Raw genomic sequence first — 14,046 nt, forward strand, 5'->3', positions numbered from 1 at the left:
TTTAGGGGTAATAACAAATGCTCCTTCTCTATTACTAACTTTTCTACACCGTCAATTGCAATAAGTTCTTGAAAAACACCTTGTCATGATAATGAAAAAAATTAACCATGTATATAGTAGACTTTATGATCCCCTTTTGGGCATTTTTGTGATTAACGTCAAAAGATTATCGCGTTGAAGTGTACTATACTATGAATTAAAGCACAAAAAGAATCGATAACCTCACATTTGGAGGAGGATTTTGGAAGCATGCTATATAGTTTTCTCATTGCCAAACTGTAACGTCCCATTTTCGCAACCAAAGTGGTGTTTTCAAATTTGGATTAAAGGACATTAGGTGTTTACAGTTTGGAAACTTATTCAAGGAAGTGTTCACGGTTTAGAATTAATTCCATAATGGTGTTCACGATTTCGGGATTAAAAATCAATGGTGTTCATGGCCAAGATATGACCGTCAACACAAATGTTCGATATTCAGTATACCATTAAGATAAAATTCAGTTACCCATGAAACTACCTCATGAGTTCCTTCATACTTAATTTACTTCATATATAAGGCTCATATAAGATCCTTCTTTCATTCTACACATCCAGTGAGCAAAAACGTTACCATTCTCTCTCAAATTAACAAACCCATTTTCTTTCATCCTTTCAATTTGAAGTCCCAGGAGGTCTTCATCTCAAAATAGAATTAAGTGTTGGTGAGTATTCTTCAATTATTGGTGTTTATTCAACACATAAGCTGTAGTTTCATCACATTCACACATATTATTATGTGTTTAAATCTAATATGAAACAACATCTTTTCCAGTATTATAGCCTGAAGGTCACCGCTTTCATCTCGATATCTAGTCAACACCACACACAAAGTGAGTTCATACCCCCCCCCCATATTTTTTCAAGATTTTTCAATGTTTTTAGGGGGAATACATGTAAAACACAAGAAACTTGTGTTTAAAAATTCAAATTATTGATGTCTTTTTTTTCACCGTAATATATTGTTAAAAGTGAAATTTACTAAACTTGCAAAATATTGTTACTAGCAGATTTACAAACAATTTGTCAAAAACATGTTGAGACATAACGATTTTTATGCCAAAACGAAAAAACAAACGTGTAAACTATAATATGTATAGTTTATGGAACAAAGAAACTATTTTACAAAGTTACATGTTATTTACTAAAAGGTTTTTTAATTTATGTAAACTAGTTAATACAGGATTGTGAACCACTTGATGTACCAAATATGGTACTCGTTAGATACATAATTATAACCAGAGTCTTCTGGAGGGAGAGCGTGAGTTTGTGTATAGATCTATACGGTATTGCGAATCCCACGCCCCGACTGTTAGCTACAGTTGGAGCGAAAGTTCAGGGGTGAAAAATGTCATTATTTTTACGACGCCTGAAGAACGCCATGTAGGCTACTAGTCATATTAGTATGTTTATAATGAATACTCAAAATAAGTATTAACTAATTATTTACGTAAAGATATACTTTTACACAGTCTAAAGGGGAAAGAACTCTTTGATTACTTAGTACTTACATCAAGGTTATATAAAACTGTGTTTAGGGCAGATTCACCTAGTTAATTGTCTATTCCGTCTTGATTTTATATAACTTGTATGTACTAAGTACTCATGGGAGGGTATTAACTTCATATACAGTTTACAGTGCAAACACGTCTTCAATTCGTTTTATTTATAAATAAAACTATGTATCATTAAATTAAGTATGGCAATAATACTTGTACTTTTCGATCTTGAAAAGTTTAGAACTATAATTCGGTTTTCAAGAAAATATAGGATTTTCCAGGATACGCATCATTATTTTACAAAACAACACATTACAATTGAACAGGTGGAACTAGGAACATATTTACAAAATGTTCAACACTTATTTACAAACTAGTATAACATATAGTACCTTTAATTGTTAATTATATGATGTCCTTAGTTTATACATCAGAGTTATATATAAATAATATCCGACAGACAGTGCAATGTGTGGTTTCCACCTTACTTCCTGTTACTTGTTTGGTTGTGGGCTTAGGGTGGATCCACACATTCAACTGTCTGTTCGATATTAGTTTGTATATAACTAGTATAAATTAAGTGGTTATAGAAGGAACTGGTATGGTCATAATTCTTACTAAGAAAATATAGGATTTTCTTAAGGAATACTTTCATCATATCTCAAAGGACTATTACAGTTAACTTTGTAAGTACCTAGCGAATACTGTTGGATAAGGTGCCTAAATCCATAACTATTTCTTATATGTACTTGACCCGACCCGACATGGTCCATTTGGGTTGCATGGCACCATGAAATTGGATAGACTAAATGAGATAAATAACACTTGTGGTTTATTAATATATTATAAGTTCTACTATATTAAAAGTATTATTTAATTAGTTTGATCAAGAATTAATTTAGAATTAATTAAGTGATCAAAAGATAACTAATTAAATACATGGATTGATTGTGTAAATCATCCATAGATTATCAAGTTGGGTTAAACCCATAGGATGGCACCATGCAATTGGATAGACTAAATGAGAGAAATAACACTCCATGGATTATCAAGTTGGGTTAAACCCATAGGATGCTCCATGGGAGTTACAAACCCATGGGTCATGGAAATGAAGAGTCTTGACACATTAGGGTTTACATGGTGTAACCCTAGATGTGTCACACTATATAAGGAACATACTATCCACCAAAATCGGCAACACAAAGAGAAGTGAGGGCTAGGCTGATTTTTAGAGTGTGTGTATTCTCTCAAAAGTCATTCTAAAATCATTTGGTGTTGTGTGAAGCATTTGAGGCATCACACTTGGGGTGCTAGGCTCTCAAGGTTTCAAGGAATCAAAATCAACTACAAGGTATGTAATTCTAGCCATCCTTTTAAGATAAAAGTTCCCCATGTATGCTAGATAGGATTATGAACCTTGGAAACCAAATTTTGCATGCATTTAGACAAACATAGATCCAAGGTTTATTAGGGTTGCATGTACACTTAGGAAGTGTTAGAATGCTCAAAACCCATCAGTGGTATCAGAGCTAGGTTTGTTTGTGAATACTTGATGCAAAATAGTGTTAAAAATCAGTTTTTTTGCTGTCTGCTCAGGGGACTCGATGAGTCTAAGTATAAATGCAACCAACTCGGTGAGTCTGTTAGTGCACTCGACGAGTTGGCCATGAAGAATGCAGAAATTCGATTTGTGCTGCTGGATATGGACTAGAAACATTATCCTAAACTGTTTTGGTATTATAAAACTTGTTTTAGATGGTGTAATGGTTGTTCTAATCCATTTACAATGGCTAATTTCAACTTTTCATGATTATATGTGTTTATATGTTCTTGAAATGTTGATATGAATATTCATGTTCTTATGAGTTCTTGATAGATCATAGGAGTTACTTGTTTATATGATTAATTCATGATCTTTATGTGTTTTAATGGAGTCCATAACTTATCCTCAAGTTATGGATAACCAAAAGTCTCTTTGTGTTAACAACCATTAAAAGAACACATAAGTTATAAAATGAAGAGTCTTCATTTTAATGACTCATAAGTTATGAATGTGAAAGGTTTTGTAAAGTTACAAAACTTTCCCTCAAGTTTTGGAACATGTAAAGTCACTTAATAAACTTTAGTTCCAACCCTTAGAATTTTAAAAGTTAAAATTCAACCCTTATACTTTATATTATAAGTTAATAATATATATGTATAAGATTAAGTCGTCTTACCACTAGTACACCTCATTCATGAAGCCGGTTTATAAGGGGGGGGGGTATAAGGTTGTTGCCTATAAAATGGCAACTTAATGGGTGTCCACTCTCACCCACCGCTTCCTTGATCGGTGGAGGGTCGTTAGCCGAACGGGTAGGAAAAGGACTTATAAATTCTCATTAAAAGTATGATGAATATTATAAAGTAACTAAATTCTTTTATTAAATTCCCAATCTTAGTTACTTTGAGAAAAATGTGAATAAGGTGCTAATCCATGAAATTACACTTTACACTTTGTTTAAGTCGTTGGTGGAGCGTGTATGGTTCACCGGCACACTAACTTGGACTTAACAAGGTAGGTAAAGGGTGACTTAAGGTTTATCATAGTATCAGTGGAGCATGTGTGGTTTACCAGCACATCGATTAAGTGATAAACTTTAAGGGTACCAAGTGATTTGCATGGTTACTTCACACCTCGTTTTGTGATCCTCGGTATCCCAGACACAAAACTTGGAGGGCACACTCGAGACTGAAACATGCCATTGAAAAGTTCAATGAATCTCAAAGAATCTAGGAATTTCTAATAACCAATTAAAAACCTAATAATTATATTTTGTTTTTCATGGTGGAAATTGGTGAATCGTCATTCACCTACCTTTCAAATATGTTATAGCTTGGATTACGACATACCTCTTCTAAGTTATAATATATTGTGATTGGATCATAGCCTTAATATTACATTTGGGTGTTTTATTAAGGACTCTCTTAATATCTAAACTAATCTTGTTCTCTTCATCCAGATGTCTTCAAACAACGCTGCTTCTGACTCTAATCCTAATGGCTCATTTACCCTTATGAACTTGTGTGGGAAAGTCACTTTTGATGGATCCAACTTCAATGAATGGATCAGAAACATCAGGCTGATTACCCACCACGATGACAAAGAATATGTCCTAGATAAGGAGCTTAAGGAGATGATGAGACCACTGCAACTCCCCAGGAGATTGCTGACTTCCAGGCACATGAAAAGGATGCTACCAAAGTGGCATGCTTTATGTTGGCCACCATGACAGCATAACTCCAAAAGTCCTATGTGGACTTCTACCCTTTTGAAATGCAACAAGATCTGATGGAAAGATACCATCAAAGTGAACGAAAAGAGAGGTACAAAATCATTTGCTCCATGATAACAACCATGATGAAGGACGGAGAGTCCGTCATGAGCCACATGCAGAAAATGCAAAGGTATGTGGATCGGTTGCTGAAGCTTAATGTGAAATTCCCTGAGGAGCTTGAAATAGATATCATTTTGCACTACTTACCATCGTGCTATGATCAATTCCGCATGACATATCACATGAATAAGGAAGAGGCCACACTCAGCAAACTTCAAGGACTCCTCAAGACCGCAGAAACAGGTCTTAAGGGTAAGTCGGTTGTTAACACTCCTACTCCAAACTCTACCCCGGTTTTGGCAATCGGGAAAGGTAGAAGGAAAAAGAGGAAGAGCTCTTTGAAGGGTACCAAGGCTAGGATCCTTATGGATCTTATTCAAGTGGAACCAAGAAAGGTTTCGTCACTCCTTCTTCTGACCCAAAAGAGGCTGAATGCTTCTATTGCCATGAAAAGTCACATTGGAAGCGGAATTGCCCAAAATACCAGCAAGATGTGAAGGATGGGAAAGTTAAACCCAACCATGCATGTATTTACACTATCTTATCTAATAACTCACCCTATTCTAACTCTTGGGTCCTTGATACCAGTTGTGGTATTCATACCTGTTCTGATTTGTAGGGACTAAGAAGAAGTGAGAATATGGAGCATGGAAGAATAAACTTAATCATGGGGAATAGGAAAGCCTTACCTGTTACCAAGATTGGAGTTCATACTTTATCGCTAAGTATTGGGTTTAGTTTAGATTTGAATAAATGTTGTTATTCGCCAAAAATGGCAAGAAATATTATTTCCTTTCATGCATTGTATAAACAAGGTTTTACCTTTTCATTTGATAATGATGTTGGTTCGATTAATGCTTTCTTTAATAATGTTCTTTATTTTAAAGCATTACCTTGTGATGGTGTGTATGAAACTGTATTTGTGGTTGATAACTTAGGAAATAATGTAGTGTGTATTGATTCTGTTAATGATAATAACTTGGATAAATCGTCATTATGGCATTGTCGTCTTGGACATATAAGAAGGAAACGCATAGGCCAACTCCAAAAGGATGGAGTCTTGGAGTCATTTGACCTAAGGTCAGATGATAGTTGCGAATCATGATTACTTGGAAAAATAACAAAGTCACCCTTCACAAGTTCGTGTGAGAGGGGTGAAGGTTTGTTGGATCTCGTACACACGGATGTGTGTAGACCCTTCAAACATGCCACAAGGGATGCTAATCGTTATTATTTGACTTTTACTGATGATTACAATAGATATGGATATATCTACTTAATCAAGCATAAGTCAGAGACTTTCGAAAGGTTTAAATAGTTTAACTAGGAAGTCGAGAATCAATTGGGTAGGAATATTAAGATGCTTTGATCCGATCAAGGTGGTGAGTATCTTAGTTAAGAGTTCCTCGACTATCTTAGGGAATGTGGGATTGTCTTACAATTGACACCTCCCATGACACCGCAGTTGAATGGTGTGGCTGAGAGGTGTAATCGAACCTTGTTGGACATGGTTCATTCCATGATGAGTAGAGCTTCGCTACCAATCTCATTTTTGGGGTATACCTTAGAGACTGTCGCCCATATCCTTAATCTAGTCCTTACAAAGAAAGTTGCCAAAAGTCCTCATGAGATGTGGACTGGTAAAGTACCCAAACTAGACCACATCAAGATTTGGGGTTGTAAGGATTTCGTGAGATGCGAGACTCATGATAAGCTCAAACCCCGAAGCGAGAGGTGTATTTTTATCGGCTACCCACATCAATCCTTTGGTTACCTCTTCTACAGACCTAGTGAAAATGTGGTCTTTGTAGCAAGGAGGGCTGTATTGAGAGAGAGAGAGAGAGAGAGAGAAAGAGTTCATAAGCCAAGGAAACAGTGGGAGGTAAGTTGACCTTGAAGAAATTCAAGAGTCAAGTGGTGAAGGAACTTGAAACCCTAGCACTCAACTTAAGGAGGAAACTCCTGTTGAGCCAATTGACATGTCTGTACCTATGAGGCGTTCCACAAGGGTTAGGAATGTACCTGAGCATTACTATGGATTCCATATTACTGCGGAAGGTGATACACTTATCAGTGATGAGACACTGATAGGTCTGGATGAATCTAACAGTTACGCGGAAGCCGTGACAGGCCCTAAGTCAGCCAAATGGAAAGAGGCAATGGACAACGAGATACAGTCCATGTATGACAATCAAGTTTGGAACTTGTTTGAGAATATACCAGGTCGTAAGACTGTAGGATGCAAATGGATCTTCAAGAAGAAGACCGAAAAGGATGGTAATGTACACACTTATAAGGCACGACTAGTTGCAAAGGGTTTCTCACAAACTCCGGGAGTTGGTTATGATGAGACCTTTTCTCTAGTGGCCAAGATTAATTCTATTAGGGTTCTGTTAGCCACATCTACATTTCATGACTATGAAATATGGCAAATGGATGTCAAAACCTCTTTCCCTAATGGAAAGTTGGCTGAGGATGTTTACATGAGTCAGCCAGAGGGTTTTATCAACACAGAGTACCCTAATAGAGTGTGTAAGCTTGAGAAATTCATTTATGGATTAAAACAAGCACCTCACAGATGGAATCTTTGCTTTGATGAGAAAGTCAAAGAATTTGGCTTTTCTAGGAGTAAAGATGAATCATGTGTATATGTCAAGGCTAGTGGGAGTATAGTTAGGTTTTTGGTATTGTATGTGTATGACATACTACTCATAGGAAATGACATCCCAACTCTGTAGGAAGTTAAGTCCTGGCTTGGGAAGTGTTTCTCTATGAAGGACCTAGGAGAAGCTGCTTGTATTCTAGGGATAAGGATCTTGAGAGACCGGAGTAAAAGAGTAATTGGACTTAGTCAGAGTACCTACTTGGATAAGGTGCTGAAGATATTCGGCATGCAGGACTCCAAGAAATGAGAGTTACCCATCCAGAGTAACGCCAAATTGAGTAAGACACAAAGCCCTAGTACAGAGGATGAGATAGTAGAAATGAGTCGAATACCTTATGCTTCGGCTGTAGGATCGATCACGTATGCTGTGACGTGTACTCGATCTGATGTAGCCTTTTCCTTGAGCATGGTTAGCAAGTATCAGGGGAACCCTGGAAAAGTAAACTGAACTGCGGTAAAGAACATCCTTAAGTACCTACGGAGGACTAAGGATTAGGTTCTTACCCTTGTTGGGAGTGATGACTTGAGAGTTGTAGGGTATAGTGATGCTAGCTTCTAGACTGATAGTGTAACACCCCGGATTCCCATGTATTATTTTTATTCTTTTATTTTTGGGTAATTTTGAGGGACTCGGCAAGTTGGAGTCTAAACTCGCCGAGTAGGATCGTGGTTTTGTGCACGGGTTCACATCTGGACTCGGCGAGTCCAAAAATGGACTCGGTGAGTCCACGCTGTTTAATGAAACCCTAATTTCCAGGGTTTGAGACCTATTTAAAGGGGCTTATGGCCGTCATTTGCGGCCACCAACCCCAGAGAGAAACCCTAAAGAGCTTTTGAGCATTTTGGGAGAGAGAAGAGGCCATTGTTGACTTTTGAAGCTTGGTTTGGCAAGGAAAGGGAGATTCTAGCTAAGAGGACGCAAGGGAGGTGGACATCCTTCAATTTTGGAGCTCAGAGCATCATTTTGGAGGTATATTTTGGCTTCCTTTTCTGTTGTTATGATGAACATGGGGTTTAGGGTTTCTTGGCCCCTTTGTTGGTTAGATTTGATGTCCACTTCGTCCGTATTTGTGATGAAGCTTGAGATGGGATCCATAGAGGTCCAGAGAAGCTTTATTCCTTAATCTTAATGAGGATTCATGGGAGTTTTTGTTGGATTAATGTCTAAGTCCATAACTATATTTGGTATGTACTTTACCCGGCCCGGCATGGTCCATTTGGGTTGCACTTCACCGACACAATTTATATGGATAATCTTTTGAGATTAGTATGTTTATGATTACATATTAATATATTATAAGTTCTAATATATTAATATGGAATCATATTATTTAATTAATATTGATCAAGAATTAATTTAGAATTAATTAAGTGATCAAAATGAACTAATTAAATATGGACTCTTGTATATATGGAATGGGCCAAGTTCATTTAGGTTGGGCTAAGCTTTCATGGATAGTCCAAGAGTGTTTAACCCATGGATCCTAGGAAATGAATAGTCATGGGTATTAGGGTTTAACCCTAATCCTCCACACTATATAAAGATGTCCTTGGTTGGTGAAATTGGCACTAGTGTGGTACACTAAAAGGGCTAGCCGATTTCACTAGAGAGAACCAAGTATCCATATTCTCTAAAGTCTTCCAAGGTGTTTTGGTGATTTGTGATTCCACTTGAGGCTTCCACACTATTGGGGCTAAGCTCTTAAAGCTTGAAGACATCAAGCTACATCAAAAGGTATGTCATCTAACTAGTACTTTGTAGTATGAGATCTTCATAATATGCTAGTTAGGATTAAAGCCTTGGAAAGTTCTTATTTGCATGTATAATAGAGAAAACATAGATCCAAGGTATTTAGGGTTGGATGTACACTTAGGAGTGTTAGAATGCTCATAACCCAACAGTTTTGACCTAAAGTTATGAGATATGGGGCTAAAACATCATTTAGGAGCAAATAGTTGTTGTTTGAGCACTAAGTTTTGGACTTTACGTGATTATCATGCTTGGGGAGGCCAGCTCTATGATTATATGGAACATATCTGACCTCAGAAGTGAGTTTGAGTTTATACATGGAATGGACTCGCCGAGTCTGAAGAATAGACTCGGCGAGTAGCATGAAGTTTGCCCTTAACCACTCAACGAGTGGTCTTGTCGAGTTTAGGGGTCGACTCAGTGAGTCAGGGAGAGTCAGGGGGGACTGATTCAAGCCGGAACTCGCCGAGTTGTTCTTGAGACTCGACGAGTTGAGTCGTGGTGGCCCCGTGATTTATGCCAGGTGAAACTCGTCGAGTCAGAGAAGTACTCGGCGTGTCAAGAGAGGATCCAAGGGAGTCAGTGGACGCGTATAGACTCGCCGAGTCCGGTCAAAGTTGATCGTGGACCTTGTTGACCTTTAGGGTTGAGTTCAGTTGTATTTATGAGTGTATTACTTTGTGTGATTAGGCGGAGGCTAGATCACATTTATTTCAAGACAGATATTTACTGAGATACGCGAGGTGAGTCTTCTCACTATACTTTACCTTGAATAGGTAAATAGAGTTATGTGATATAGTGTTTTATATATATTGTTGTTTCACTGCATTCTTCTATGTGATTTATGTTGTGCATGCTTGCAGAGTTAGAACCTGAGGGTTCACAGAGTTTGGGTGCACGGACCCACAAAGTTATAGCCTCGAGTGGCTAATATGTGTTATATGTGGTATTTTGCGGGTGCACCCAAACTTTTTGCACTCGAGGCTATAACTAAGCTTTGTGCTTACAGTGTTTTGTGCTATGTGTTTCAGGTACTAGTGAGGATTGCGGGAAGGCGCCGGCTTGATCAGTACACACACGGGATTTTTATGCTATGAGATCTTGGGATTGTTATATGTTATAAATTGAGTTTCAAACAATGATGTTTTTATGATTTACAAATGAATTATGTGTTTATAAATGCGAAAAATTGTTTTGGAAATTTACGATGTTACAGATACGGATAATTTCCGCTCTCAATCAAGCTGGGTCTTTACCTTAAACGGAGGAGCAATTTTTTGGAAGAGTTTCAAGCAAGAGACAATGGCTGATTCAACTTGCAAATCAGAGTATATAGCAGCTAGCGAGGCAGCAAAGGAGGCGATATGGCTGAAGAACTTCATTGGAGACCTTGGAGTTGTACCAGCTATTAAGGAGCCAATGGAAATTTTCTGTGATAGTGAAAGTGTTGTTGCCTTAGCCAAGGAACTAAGGGATCACAGTAGATCCAGACACATCGACAGAAAATACCATTTCATCTGACATCGAATAGAAGAAGGACTCCTCATGGCAAAGAGGGTATCATTAGATGAGAATCCAGCAGATCCCCTCACTAAGGGACTGACTCGAGTTAAGCATCTCCAGCATGCTCGGAGCATAGGGCTGAAGGATGATATTAGATTTATTAGTTAGATAACCTCGAAATTTGTAAAGTGTAATTGACATTAGATGATGAATAAAAGGTGTTTTATTTATGAGTAAAGTGATGCTATCTCCTGTCGATCGTTTACTATATTTAGTTTGTATGTTTTGACTTCTAGAATAATTATGTTTGGTATATCATATTATTCGAACCTCCACAGTCAGTCATATGTCGGAAGTAGGTATGAATCAATACTATCATGATTGGTTGCAGAGGTGTAAGGTGTTGGACATGGCTACAACAATCATGAATGCTCATAAGTTCTGAGCATTGGACTCAACCCACGCTCACTGGAATCACTTCATGGAATTTATCTCGAGTGATCGTGAGACGGTAATATCATATAACTCTTCAAACCTAGAGATATGATTTGTTACTTATGAATTGGTTATGCATTGATTGTACGTAAACGAATTGGTAACTCAATGTTATAAAACATGTTTTTGTGTATAATTCAATGAGTGGTAGAACAAACATATGAGTCAAAGTTTATATGTTCCTTGTTGGATTAGAAACTAATATCTGGGCCCCTCGATGATTTTGTTTTGAACTATGTACCAGGCCCGGTCAGAACTAAGTTGATGTTTTCAATTAAGTTCTTTTTCAAACAAATCGGAAATCGGGAAACAAACTGCTGGACAATAAGTAAGACATTGTTCAATGTATTTGTCCGGATGATAACTAGAGCAGAGGATTATATGATCACTTATCTTAAATGGCGTATCATTATCTTTTCAGTTCCGAGAAACCTTGAAAGAGATACAATTGCTGATCGGTTCCTGAAGTCATACTTGCAGTTATAGTTATTAGACTTATCCAAGTGGGAGACTGTTGGATAAGGTGTCTAAGTCCATAACTATTTCTGATATGTACTTAACCTGACCTGGCATGGTCCATTTGGATTACATGGCACCATGCAATTGGATAGACTAAATGAGAGAAATAACACTTGTGGTTTATTAATATATTATGAGTTCTAGTATATTAAAAGTATTATTTAATTATTTTGATCAATAATTAATTTAGAATTAATTAAGTGATCAAAAAGATAATTAATTAAATATATGGATTGATTGTGTAAATCAACCATAACTTGTATAGTGGGCTAAGAGGCTCCATGGATTATCAAGTTAGGTTAAACCCATAGGATGCCCCATGGATGCTCCATGGAAGTTACAAACTCATGGGTCATGGACATGAAGAGTCATGACACATTAGGGTTTACATGGTGTAACCCTAGATGTGTCACACTATATAAGGAACATACTATCCACCAAAATCGGCGACACCAAGAGAAGTGAGGGCTAGGCTGATTTTTAGAGTGTGTGTATTCTCTCAAAAGTCATTCCAAAAACATTTAGTGTTGTGTGAAGCATTTGAGGCATCACACTTGGGGTGGTAGGCTCTCAAGGTTTCAAGGAATCAAAATCAACTACAAGGTATGTAATTCTAGCCATCCTTTTAAGATAAAAGTTCCCCATGTATGCTAGATAGGATTATGAACCTTGGAAACCAAATTTTGCATGTATTTAGACAAACATAGATCCAAGGTTTATTAGGGTTGCATGCACACTTAGGAAGTGTTAGAATGCTCAAAACCCATCAAATAAATCAAGGTTATATACAATGATGATCCGACAAACAATGGGATGTGTGATTTCCGCCTCATTTCCTGTTCCTTGTTTGGTTTTGGGCTTGCGGCTGAACAACACAATCGATTGTCTGTTTGATCTGGATTGTATATAACTTGTATACACTAAGTACTCGTAGAAGGAACTAGTAAGAGTAATTTTACTCATCATTCATCACATCAGAAAATATAGGATTTTCTGGAGTAACACCTCATGTTTTAAAAAGAACAAAGAACATGTTTTCTAAAACAAAATACTTATGAACTCACCAACTTTAATGTTTACACTTTTTCAAACCACATGTATTCTTAGGATCGTTAGTAGATATGTACTCTCTTAGGTGTTGCGAAGATGGAGCTTTACGTCTTATCTTTTGTTATAGTATTAATGTAAATCAAGTAACGTTTTGAACACAATGTAAACTTTATATTGTTAATATAATGGTTTTTGTTGTTGTTTTGATTACTATTATGTAATGGTTGTGATAATTAAACATGACGTCCTCCGCCCCCGAACATTTCCGCCGTTCGGGTTTGGGGGTGTGACAGATTGGTATTAGAGCATTGTTTATAGTGAATTAAGTATATAAGTTATTAAAATATACACAACTATAAATACAATAGGACCAAAGTGTTCTAACTAAAAGTATACTTTTAAAATATAAGTATATTTTTATGAAAGTATACATACAAGCATATATATATATATATATATATATATATATATATATATATATATATATATATATATATATATATATATATATATATATATATATATATACTAGAACAAATATTACAAGAAGAACAAAACAGTAGCATTAGATTTTGGACATTACAGTCAAACTTAAACAGTTATGTAATCATATCTGCGATAAATATAGCCTAATCAACTATATTTGTTTTAGATACGATCAATATCTGTTTGGGATCGATAGTGGTGTTGCAGCAAGCCTAAAACTTACCATCCCTATATACAAAGAAATGCTAGAACAAAACATAAAGTTAAAATACTATAGTATTATTTTAGGTACTATAACTAACTTATGTGAAAACTAAAAGATCTTTACTGTTAGGTCTATAATTACTGAGAGTATACGTTAAGGTTATATATAATTGAGATTTTATAGACTTAGAATTTGTGATTTTCACTCGACTTCCTGTTCCTTGTTTGGTTGTGATTTTAGAGTAGGATCACTTATTCGACGATCTATTTGATCTTAGTTATATATAATCTGTATACACTAAGTGATTATAGAAAGACCAGGTAAGGATCATTTTCGTAAAAAAAAATTATGTTAATAAAAATGTTTAATTAATCTCATAGATTCTTTAGACACTTCCATTCTCGCACAACTGACACACCTAAACATCACAAACAACCAACAGAGGAATCAAGACAGAACCA

Source organism: Lactuca saligna, chromosome 6 (genome assembly GCF_052625555.1).
Source record: "Lactuca saligna cultivar CGN05327 chromosome 6, ASM5262555v1, whole genome shotgun sequence".
Classification (NCBI taxonomy): Eukaryota; Viridiplantae; Streptophyta; class Magnoliopsida; order Asterales; family Asteraceae; genus Lactuca; species Lactuca saligna.